At 41.5% G+C, this 11,491-nt stretch overlaps 1 protein-coding gene across 1 annotated transcript in view; it reads right to left on the reverse strand.

The window, feature by feature from the left end:
* The window catches only part of cav2 (caveolin 2), a 39,189-nt gene extending 28,175 nt beyond the window's left edge, over nucleotides 1-11,014 (reverse strand). Inside the window, exon 1 of the mRNA XM_062390838.1 lies at nucleotides 10,921-11,014. The gene's annotated coding sequence lies outside the window, so the exon portion shown is untranslated. The remainder of the gene's footprint in view (nucleotides 1-10,920) is intronic.
* Between the last annotated feature and the right edge of the window lie 477 nt (nucleotides 11,015-11,491).

Raw genomic sequence — 11,491 nt, forward strand, 5'->3', positions numbered from 1 at the left:
ATTTACATGACATTACATTACATTACTTGGAATTTATTGTTCTGTAAGGACGTACAGTGCAGTAGGTTATACTTTGGATACAATCAACTGTATTACCTCTTCTAGGCAATGTGCATTTGAAGCCTCGTGTTATTGCCTGGGGTAACGATGATGATAAGGACATGTGTCTGGTTTCCATTCAATCCAAATGATACGTTGTGTGGGGGAATCTCCCTGTGGCGGTGGAGTGGAAGGAGTGGTTGCTATGCTGCGAACAGGCGGTTGCCATGTTGGGAAGCAACCACTGGGCCAGTCAAACAAACATCCCTTCACTGAGGCACAGCCCCCACCCCACCAGTCCATGGAGTTCCCTGCTAAAATGGTCCTGACTTGCAGTAAGCCTGTAATTATGCCTGATTTCTCACTCTCTCATGTTCAGTTCTCCTCTAGCTCTCTCTCTCTCCAGCCACTCCATCCAGACCCAGACACTGTGCACTTTGTTACCACCGCTCTCTCTTTTCCTGCTCCCTCCTCTCTCACACCATTTGGCCACTTTGACAAAACAGCTTCTGGACGATATTTTTAGGGGGTTGCCCCCTCCCATTTTCTTTCCACCTTTTTCCACAAACAAGCACTCCACTCCACTTCTGGTGGAGGAAAGCTCAATTCGCTCACTCATTACAGGCTCATCTGGCATCCATAGTTGTGCCTGATGACCAAATGAAGCTGTTTGTCCTGTCTTGTTAGTCAACAGGAGGTGAAGATGAGGAGCTGAACAGAGCAGTGCGCAGCCATGTTCAGAGAGATCCTTCTATCATTCAGTTTTAAGTTGCATCTTGCTTGTAGGATCTATGCAATGAACTCTGGATATCCTTCTGAAATTTGTAAGGGCTGTATTTGAATTTTCACCTGCCTTGCCCCTGTTAAAAACTCTGTATAATGTCATGGTGACCTCATGTGAGAACAAAGCAGGATTGCCCAGAGGATTCCCCTTGAATGAGATTTAAAATTTGCAGGATGAAAAAGAGGATTCATACGTATAGAAAAGGCTGACTAACATGTCAACTTGGAAAGACAACGAGCGCCTTTGGGGATAAGGGCCGATGGCCGAGTTGATGTGCTGTAAACAGAATCAAATGATCCCCACAGAGGAATTCATAAGTTACCACCAGCCTCATGCATTCAGAGCCAATCCTCACCTGGAGGCTCCAGAGAACATGTCTGACCGGGAATCTCCTGCTGTGTTGGTCATCAATCACCTCTATTGCAGCATGCATCCACATGATCAGTCATGAATAAGATAGACATTTTTGATTGAACACCATTTGATGTATTATGTAAATTAAATGAAAATACGGAAGTTAAAGTACTATATACTATCATTCTTAGTATTGTTAACAGTATTAACATATTAACAGTGTTAATATCAGCTTCAGCTGTTTAGCTCGAGTAATACAAGTTTGTGATTGCTTTCATTTCCTAAACTATACAGATCCTCACTTTGACACTTATCTCTTTCCACCTGTGTTCATATAGGTTTTGGATGGCACAGACCTCCATGTCATCAGAAGTTTACAAAGTTTCTTCTAGATTAAGAATGCTGTTTTAAATAAACATACAGCTCATTTTTTTTATGTATTAATAGTCATGTTAACATGGGTTCATGTACCGGTTATATCCAGTGTTCCATTTCGCTGTCATTGTGTTTGAGGGCAAGGCTCTTTGTCCCTTTGGGTCTCATTGTTACATGTATGTAGCCTAAGAACATTCCTGGAAAAAGAGGAGTGTAAGCGAGAGCTGCTGATATCAGACCACACATTTCCTCCATCAGGGAATGCGACCTGTGGAGCTGGTGGGAGGATGCATTCAGTTCAAAGACCGCACCCGGTGAGTCCTCAAAGAAGGAAAATAAGGGGGAGAGCAAAAAGAAGCCTTTGCTGTAGAGGAGCAGTCTTGGGTGTGTAATGTAGCTGAAGACTGAGACAAATATTTTATTGCACTTTGATTACATCTATGGAGGTCCATTCTAGCCATGAAGAGACAGTTTTAAAGTAGGAAAAACATAACAACACTTAGAGTCATTAAAAATTATGAAATAATATGACACAATTCTGACTTATATAATAATGATATTTAAAAGATAATATTTTGACTTGGTATTTAAAGATTGTTCCATTAGTAAGGATTTATACAGCTTAGATTTGCCCCAGCTCATCCATTTTCCTCAAAAGATTAGCTTTATAGATAATGGATGTTTACTTGTTCTTTATAATTTCTTTTTGTCTTGTGAAACACTTGTTCCTTATTTTATGTTATATTTGTCGTACATTTGTTTGTACATTGAGTTCTTACCAACATGAACTGGTCAGATTCAACAAACACTTCTCACCGTCTAATGATCAGGTGTGGAGGAGCTCAAACATTTTACTTTAGTAAAATTACAAATAAAAGGACAAAAACGTATTTAAGTACAATCCCCTTTTTAACATTAGTAAACACAAGTAAGTGCTTTTATGATACATGAAAAATTGTCTTAAGTACAGTAACAAAGTAAATGCACTCAAAACGGGTAATTGTTGATAAATGCCACCGCACATTTGAGCAAACGTGCACGAGAATGGTGGGATTCTCAGAATCCCGTAAGTTCTCCTAAATCACTTGTACACACCACTTGACAAATAATCTTTTAAATGCTTCTCACATGGCTCCTATTGCTGTTTTTAAAGGATGAGAACATCTGTTGAGACTTTTGTTCTCTTCAAATGACAGATGAATCCACATTGTTTTTTGGAATTTGAAGTCATCACCAACTCATATAAAATGTTGTGGTCTATTTTAAGGCCTGTGTAATAATTTATCGACCTACTCAATTAAAAAATTAATAAATCTCCAATCAAGAGTCAGTTGTCAGAGCCTGGAATATGCAGGGAGGAAAAACAAGTGTTGAGTTGTAGTAGTACTATAAAGGAAAATAAAAGTTACATCAGAACAAGTTTTGCAGTTTTCCTGACCCACAAAAGCCTCACTGTGAGTTGTGGCGCACCGCTTTGTTTTGTTGGCACGTTTCATAGGTTTTGAATGAAGGAATGACACAGTGGATGGAAAAAAATCATTGCTTAAGGACATGAGTAATTTGTCAGGACTGTGCAGACAAGCTAGCAGAAAAGTGCTGACAAAATCTGAAGGAAGGCAGTGAGCGTAAAGTAAATTTTGGGTGTGGCAGAGAGGCTTCACATTTACATCGAGGCCTTTCACAACTCTAAAGGCTGATCATGCTGAACATGTATCTATAATAATTTTTGTTTTTCATAAATAATGTATAAAATATGTATAATAAATGTATAATAGCAGTTTAACAAAATAAATAACCATTTTTATACAAGCAATTTTTGAGATGCTAAAACTAGTGACACACAGTGGTTGTCTAAAGTTAAGGATTTATTTCCAATGTCATTAATTTCTTGGTGTTTTCTTGGTCAACACAGGTTTGGACTAACTTCATGGTCCAGCATGGAAACTGTGGTCATACTCTTCATACATGGCGGAAAACCACACATGCAGCAGCTGTGTGTCAAATCTTTATTAAATTAACAATAAGTACTAATTTCCGGTTGTCGAGGGGGAAAAGTGACTGAAGAAGCTTATAGCTGCTGTCAGATTCTTTGCTCTTTTTTGAGTTAAGGTTAGAGAATGGACAGTAAAGGCTTCTTATAGTGGAGCAAAGGTTCAGAGAGGTGTATGTGTTTGGGTGAGAGGTGAAGACATCTTAGCCACTGAGTCCCTCAGAGGAGCATCGTCTGCCATGCCTGAACACAAAGCAATCACAGCCCACACTGTTGTTGTCTGTGATTTCCTGATGGTAGAACAAGCTACCAAATACAATCAGAACAGGGGAGTCCCTCTTTGGACCTATCTGGTGAGGAGGCTCATCTCTTTTGAGAGACAAAGAAATGAAATGCAAATCTGAATAAGGCACAAAATAAAGGTCTTTCATACAAAAGTTAAAAAAATTTGTCCACGAAATTCCAAATCTCCTCTAGCTCCTATTTTAGCCCTAGGTATTTTTCGAGTTTCTCATGTTCCTTCTTCTTGATGGGATCACACAACAATATGTGTAGACTTTCTGTCCTGATGTCAATGGGGAGCTCGTTCCACCATTTGGGAGCCAGGATAGCAAACAGTTGCGCTTTTGTTGAGTTGGTAGGTGTCCCTCGCTATGAGGGGCAGCAAGCCGATTGGCCAATGCAGAGCGTCATTTATCACAGTTGCCTTCTTCTGCTGTTTGTCGAACACCAAGATGTCTGGTTAGTTCGTCATTACCATTTTATCTAGAAGTCCCACAGGATCTTAGCTCTGCCATTCTCAACCACACTATCTTCCAATTTGACCTTGGGACCTCCAGCCATACTCAATGCTAGCCACTGTACTTGTCTGTATCTTGTACCCTGCTGGACTGTCTCAAGGGCATGCTATGACTATATAGTACATAGCCTTCACAAAAAAGAATCAAATTTATCTCTCAAATTAGTTTGTCCGTCAATGATTTTTGTATTTATCTGAAGAAGGTTCCTTCCAGATGAATGTGGTGGTCAAATATATTTTTTGTAGTCTGATGGTTTGTGACAGGGTTGGCCTGGGTTGGGGTCAAATTCCCTGGGATTTCGGTTCCCTCTCCATAGTTCATCGCTATGGACAAATGTCTTTTCCCAAATCCTATTGTCTTTGAGCTGCTCTGAAGAAACAAAGTTTTCTCTGATTTATAAGGGACAACGTTTTGAAACTGCTCGTCACAGCAGTCCTTGACTGACAGCTTCCCTACAGACAGCTTGCCTGTGTGGTTTAGCAGTTTGACTGCTGCAGTGCAGCGCTGCCTCACTGTGCAACGTTGTTGACGGCTGGAAACTGTCAAACTGATTAGATGCAGCCATTTGTCCTGACACGAGTGGCACTGTACTACATACGTTGTGTGTTGGGGCCAACTGTATGAGAAGAATTTGTGTGAGAAACTATCCCTTTGCTTCTAATTCTCTCCACTCGTGTTATGTTGAACAGCCGGTGAGTCATTCATTATACAGGAGGATGGTTTCTTTCTAACAAGCAAACTAAATCTCCTTTTATAGCAGGCATTCTTTGTGCCTGTGTCATTTGAAAATTAACTCCAGCTGACAAGTTGCACATGGACTCTGACATTCTTCCTTAAACTTTGTATGAGAGACTGTTTATTTTGATTAACAGCTATTTTTAGACAAGATTTCTAGCTTGTCTCAATTAAATTTCACTTGGAACCCAAAAGGTCAAAGCACAGTTAGAAAGATCAAGGGTTCCTCCTGGGATCAGATGGAGCTGGGAGAAGAAAAAAAACACAATCGGTCATTGTCATGGCAGATGAAAACATACTGGGTCACATCCAAAGACTTTTATAGGAGACTGTTGATCTTTCGTGTAAACTGATGACATTTTAGACATTTCAGGTCAAAGGATAAGCACCTGTCTTGGTCTATATCCACAGACTACATGTAACATTGTTAAAGAGCATCTATTCTGCATTTAACATTAGTCCTCAGTAACATCACACATCACATCTTTTTGGTTCTCACACTGCAATTTCAAGCTCTTTTGGAAAATAGTTTGGGTCACCACCAAGTTATTTTTGTGCTTAATCGCTCCCAAAAGAAACAGATGATAATAACTCATGTCTCTTTCGTCTCTCTCTCTCTCTCTCTCTCTCTCTCTCTCTCTCTCACATTCTGAAGGTATCTCTGACTCCAGAGCTGCATGATCCAGATGGGACACAAATCATTATCACCATAATTAAAACTAATATTAATTGCTATCATTATCATTACAGATATAAGTAAGAATTATTAACATTTTAACAACCTTCCTGTCAATGTTTAAATAAGATGGTTACACAACTGTTCCTGCCCTGACACTGCACCTCCTCCAAATGTCAATCCTGAGTGGAAATCATTCCGTCTCTGTCTATATAGGCTGGCTGTGTCCAAAATCACCCACTAATCATGCTATTGTTTCCTATATCGTGAAAATGTATATCACCTATTAAGTGGACTCATTTTTCCCACAATGCATTGTGAAAAGTAGTGTGCAGCTGATGGTTGTTTTACGAGCAATATATACCATAATGCATTGCTGTCGTGGCAGAGAGAAGAGAGGAGAGAGGGCAGTAGGAACAGACCGACATCAGAAAAATGTTAATAAGATCATGGAAGAGCATCACACCACAACCTGCCGGAAAACATTTATTTCTACATTTCAACGTATCTCATCATAAGGGGCCTTGTTGCTATGGTTCCTGGTAGCTCTTTATGCCTTTCCCATTGATTTAGAAGTGTGATGAAAATTATGACTGAAGAGATTGAATTAATATTTACTAAATGGATGGAAAAGATTTTTGAGAATGTACTTGACTGTTTTACTTTCCCCAAAATCAGTTGTTGAATAAAATAATCACTTCAGGTAATTTTGGCACATCTACACTGACACATAAGCGATTTAAAGTTGCCCACAATTGCACAACACTGACATTTTGATTTCTTTCTTGCAGCGCTCTTATAAGTCGCCTTGACTCTCACACTGTGGAAGTGGCTCAGATCCAGCTGCAAATCAGTAAGTTTAAACAGTGAAAAGCACAAAGTTAATTTGCTCCAAATCATTTAGGTAGTTTAGTTTGAAACACTCTGAGCCTCGGATGATCTCAATCCTCAGGAATCTCAACTCTCTGCTTTTATTCTATCACGCTCTCAAACAGAAAAACGCACACACACACACACACACACACACACACACACACACACACACACACACTCTGTGCCAGGGATGTCAACATCGTGCAAGAGCGAGAAAGGCCTTCCACAACATTCCACTCAGGAAGTGGTGTACGGCTGATAACGAGCAAATGGGACAAGGGGGCAGTGTGTGCTTGAGTGTGCTTGTACTCTATGTGTGCGTACATCTGACATACAATCTTGGACAACCAACACTTAAGCTATGGCTAATTAATAACAACCAGGAAGTGCAAGATTTGTTGTCTTTGTGTAGCTGAACATGAAATTAGAGGCGTTATCACAGCCCCCCAGGCCCCCGGTTGCTGTGTCTGAGGAGACGTGATGCAAGTTCTTAAGTGATCCCTGCGGGAAAACTCAGGCCAGAGATCAGGCTGTGGGACAGCAGCTGTGGAGCTGTGACAGGTCTTCATGAAGGGAACTTCTGTTTTTCATATTGATTTGCATGGATTTGCATTAATGTGTTTGTTGTATTTTACTGATCTCATTTGGGTGGTTTAATCTACAGTAATGCATCATATTCTATAACATCTTCACATGTCTGTGAGAACCCCGTATTTTAAAAAGTCATCTTTTTGGATGTTTTCAGCTTTGTGACGATGCATTTTAAAAGTGATGCAGGAGGCTTTTCATAGGGTTGATTCAGAATTACCTAAACACAAAGGAAGACGTCATCCTTCCAGTTCATTGCAAACATCTTAGGATAAAAACAGTAACATATCTTAGGATACAAGGTTTACGCTGTCATCTCTAAAGTAACTAAATCTGTCAGAAAAATCCCTTGAGACAATGTTGTACAAGGATTTGGGTGGTAAAAGCAAGTGCCCCCCCATCCTCCCTTCCCCTCTGCTGAGGTCATAGGCGTCAGGTGGTCTCATTCACCCATGGGTGGCTGATGAACAGTCATGGCCCCCCATGTGTTTCTTTGTGCAGCTTGTGCTTCATTACCTGTCAATCTTTCTCTGCAGTTGTTTTTTCCCTTGCTATATTTTAAGCCTCATTGCCCTGTCGTCTCTCCATTTTTATCCCAGCATCACCCTTTAACTTCATGTCTCACTCCTTCTATAGCAGAGTAACACTCACTCACTCTTTATTTCTTAGCCTTTCTCATTTAATTTGTTTATAAAATAAACTCTCTTACATGGCCCGTTAGCACTCATTCACTGACATAAGCACACTGAGGTGTAGCTGAAGTGTCTATATAAAGCCTCACTCACCCCCCCCTTCTTCCCACAATCCCTCTCTGCCTCTCAGCCCAGCCGGCCGACGCAGACTTTCCTGGCCAAGGTTCAGGAAATTGCCGCTCCAAAGAAGGAGGAGGAGAAGGAGGAGGATGGAAAGTTAGAGACGGCTGCTTTGCCTTGGATACAATAATAAAACACACACACACAAACACACAAACACACACATGCACACACACACACACATTGCCTGCCTTTGTAATCAGGCAGGCAAACTATGTGGATGTCTCTGTTATCTGAACAGAGACATGTTCAAATAACAAGTGAAGGGAATCAAACATCCTCAGTGTGCTGCCTAATTCTTGTTCCTCCTCCCTCACTTGAGAGAGCATGGTCGGCTGTTTATTCTATTTTTATTAATATTGAATGTATATCCAGTCCAAATTATTGGAACAACATGTAGAATTGCTATCACATTTAAATAACCCTTTTCACATCTCTGTCTGCCATGCCGGTCTCCCTCCGTCTGTTTATTACCACTCTACAGTATTTGTGTCTCTTTCCCAAACCATTCTTTCTCCTGCCCTCCTCTGTTCTGAGAGAATAATTCTGCTTTCCTCTGTGTTCTTCCTCAGTTGTAGTGACTCAGTCTTGCCCTTGAATACCAGAGTTTGTGTGGGCACACGCTAACACCAGATCCTCTTGAAAAAGGGGCAGTGTGAGGGGGAGAGATTTTTCAGTAAAAAGTGAAGTAGCTAATAGTTTTAGGTACGGTTTGTAAACTGTTTCTGAAACAAGAATTGTTTAAACCCATTTCAAGTCAAGTTTTCTGGAAAAACTAAAGAAAATAAGCCTGCATCTTTGGTCCTTAAAAGAATGTGATAAACATAAGTTCATCCGGACTGAGTGAAATCATTGGCTGGCATACCGTCTGTTCCTGACCGACCTGCCTGCCTATGTGCACCCTGCCAATGCACTGAATGCAATGCACTACACCTCATACTTTTATGATTATTGTCGCAGTTCTCTCAAATTTCAAAGTTCTTATATCTCATTAGGAGCTAGAATCTTGTCTGTGATTTCATGCTACTCAAAGCTTTGGAAGGGCTCAAAATCAGACAGCATCTCAGTCCTGGTTGTTAATTGAAAAAGGACTCATGAGGTGGTTTCTTTATCTGGCTGAGGCAGCCAGACTTCATTTGACTATTTTACTATGAGCTGCGAGGACCGTGGTGATAATGGTTTAATGGGAGTGCCCCTTTAACCAGGCATGCCGCCACCGCTGGCTCATGCTTCTCATCTCCTGCCTCTCTGATGCCAACAGAGCTTCCTTGCTCCTCACGCCATGCAGGAAACCACAAGACAAGAAAACTTACTCACATAGATGCAAAGTCTGTCAAGTGTACATGTGTATATATCTATGTGCACATTCTCTCCACCTACAAAACTGAAATATGTATGCTCACATAAAAAGTTAACGCTGATCACTTGAAAAACAAACAGACGGACTGAGTAACTTGTTTGACACCCCACACAGAGACATACACACCTTGACAAGCGCACACAAACACACATACACACACTCACAAGCTCACGTACACACATTCTGATACAATCACTACAGAACCACAATGCAGCGAGCCAGAATGCTCTGCAGATGACGCACATCCTGCTCTGCCACGACTGCCCCCTCCGTGTCTGTCAGCACTGGTGTCTCCCTTTTTCCCCTCCAGTTGTAACTTGTTGGCAGCAGGTTGCTATGACAACACTGGGTTGCCAAGACAACAGTGGTACGGAGGTTACATAACTGAGGGAATGACTTCCCCCCTCGCCTGCTGGTCCTGTGGGTTTGGAGGCAGGATGGGGTTTGGATACTGTACTGGGCTCCGGGACAACATGGCTGACTCACAGCAGACGGGAGTAGTTTCAGTCCGAAAACACATCAGAGGAAAAACAGGTTCCACAGAGTGAATGACGAGCCGTCCATTGTTTTATAGCTCACAGGCCTGATTCAAAGTGGTCAGTGCAGTATTCTTAACAGAATAAGAATATATGTATGTTGACAAAATGGTATAGATGATCGTTAACCAAAATGAAACAAGCTGCACCACCCAAGTGTGAGGTGCGTTTCACATTTTTGAATTTTAAATGAGTTCCCTGCCTCAAAAGCCTTTGGGGGCTACTTGTGGTACTTTAAAGCAGCGCCCCCGTAAATGGGCAAATTAAATTACTGAGGGGTCTCAAAGGAAATCTGTGCTATTAATTTGAAACAGTAAAAGTTGCTTCATTGCAACAGAAGGACGGAATATGATAAGGAGAAAATCTGAGCGACAAATCAGCTTCATGTCTATGACATTGTGATGTGGTTAGTTTTGGGCGCACTTAGGACTTTTGTAATACATTCATCATCACCTTCATGGGCTGCGCCTACGTTTACTTGACAATGGAAATTTCGTATGGACAGCTGAAAAGTCCAAAGGTCTGGACCAAACAAGGTAGATGTGAAAGCAGCCTCAGTGAACCTCCAGGGACTTAGGGGATAAATAAGTCCTGATGTAGTGGGTCAATTTAGGTTTAGACCTGTACCAGAATTACAAATTTGTGTTTGGCAGAGGAATTTAGATGTTAGTTTCCCATATATTTTCATAATTAATCCATCAGATCCCCTGAAAGACACTAGTGGAAAGAATTCACAATGATTTGATGTAAGGTCCTAAAAGGGATAAAAAAAAAAAGCAGGAGGCGGGAGAGAAGAGCGACGTCGTCGGCCAAATATGAGGGAATTCCGTAGGATGTGAGGGGAGTTTGTCAAGAGCCTGACAGGGAAACCCTACCATCCCACTAAATTCTTTCCAAAGCCTCTCACCATACACACACACACATATACACACACACAAACTGAAATGCTTTCATGAGGTCTCATGCTCACCCTCTAAAATACTCACACACACACTTACTGTACACCTAGACAACTGAAGTCATCTGGACCACGTTCGAAAGCAGATGTAAGTCATGAAAACTCAAAGAAAAAAAATTAACCCGATAGATGCGGACGATTAGCAAATGGTACCATCAGCATGTCTGAGGACACCACTGTAGCTATGTGCTGCAGTGCGGTGGAATATATTTTGTCTTTGGACACATACTGGACATGCAGGGATTTCCTAAGCCTGTTTGTGGAACACTCCTCTGCTAATGGGGCTTAGGCTGATGTGTGTAAATCTCTCCTCAACCTCAGTCATGCAGGCGCACACCCTCATCCTCTGGCTCACATTGTCCCCTCTCTGAGTATTGTATCGCTCCTGGTAGCAGGGAGGATATGACGGAATGTGTTGGAGCTCTGCATGCGAAAATGATACCTCGGGGAGCGCTCTCCTGTTTCCTGAAAAGGCCTCAGCTGGCTGCTTCCGTGTATTGTCACGTCGAGAGAGAGAGAGAGAGGATGGGGGTGTAGAGTTGAGGGGGCTTGCAAAGGACATCCCCCGATTGATTTTCCTCAACAACTTAATCAGGAGGGGAAAATATGGA

The sequence above is a fragment of the Platichthys flesus genome, chromosome 6, assembly GCF_949316205.1.
Source record: "Platichthys flesus chromosome 6, fPlaFle2.1, whole genome shotgun sequence".
Taxonomy (NCBI): domain Eukaryota; kingdom Metazoa; phylum Chordata; class Actinopteri; order Pleuronectiformes; family Pleuronectidae; genus Platichthys; species Platichthys flesus.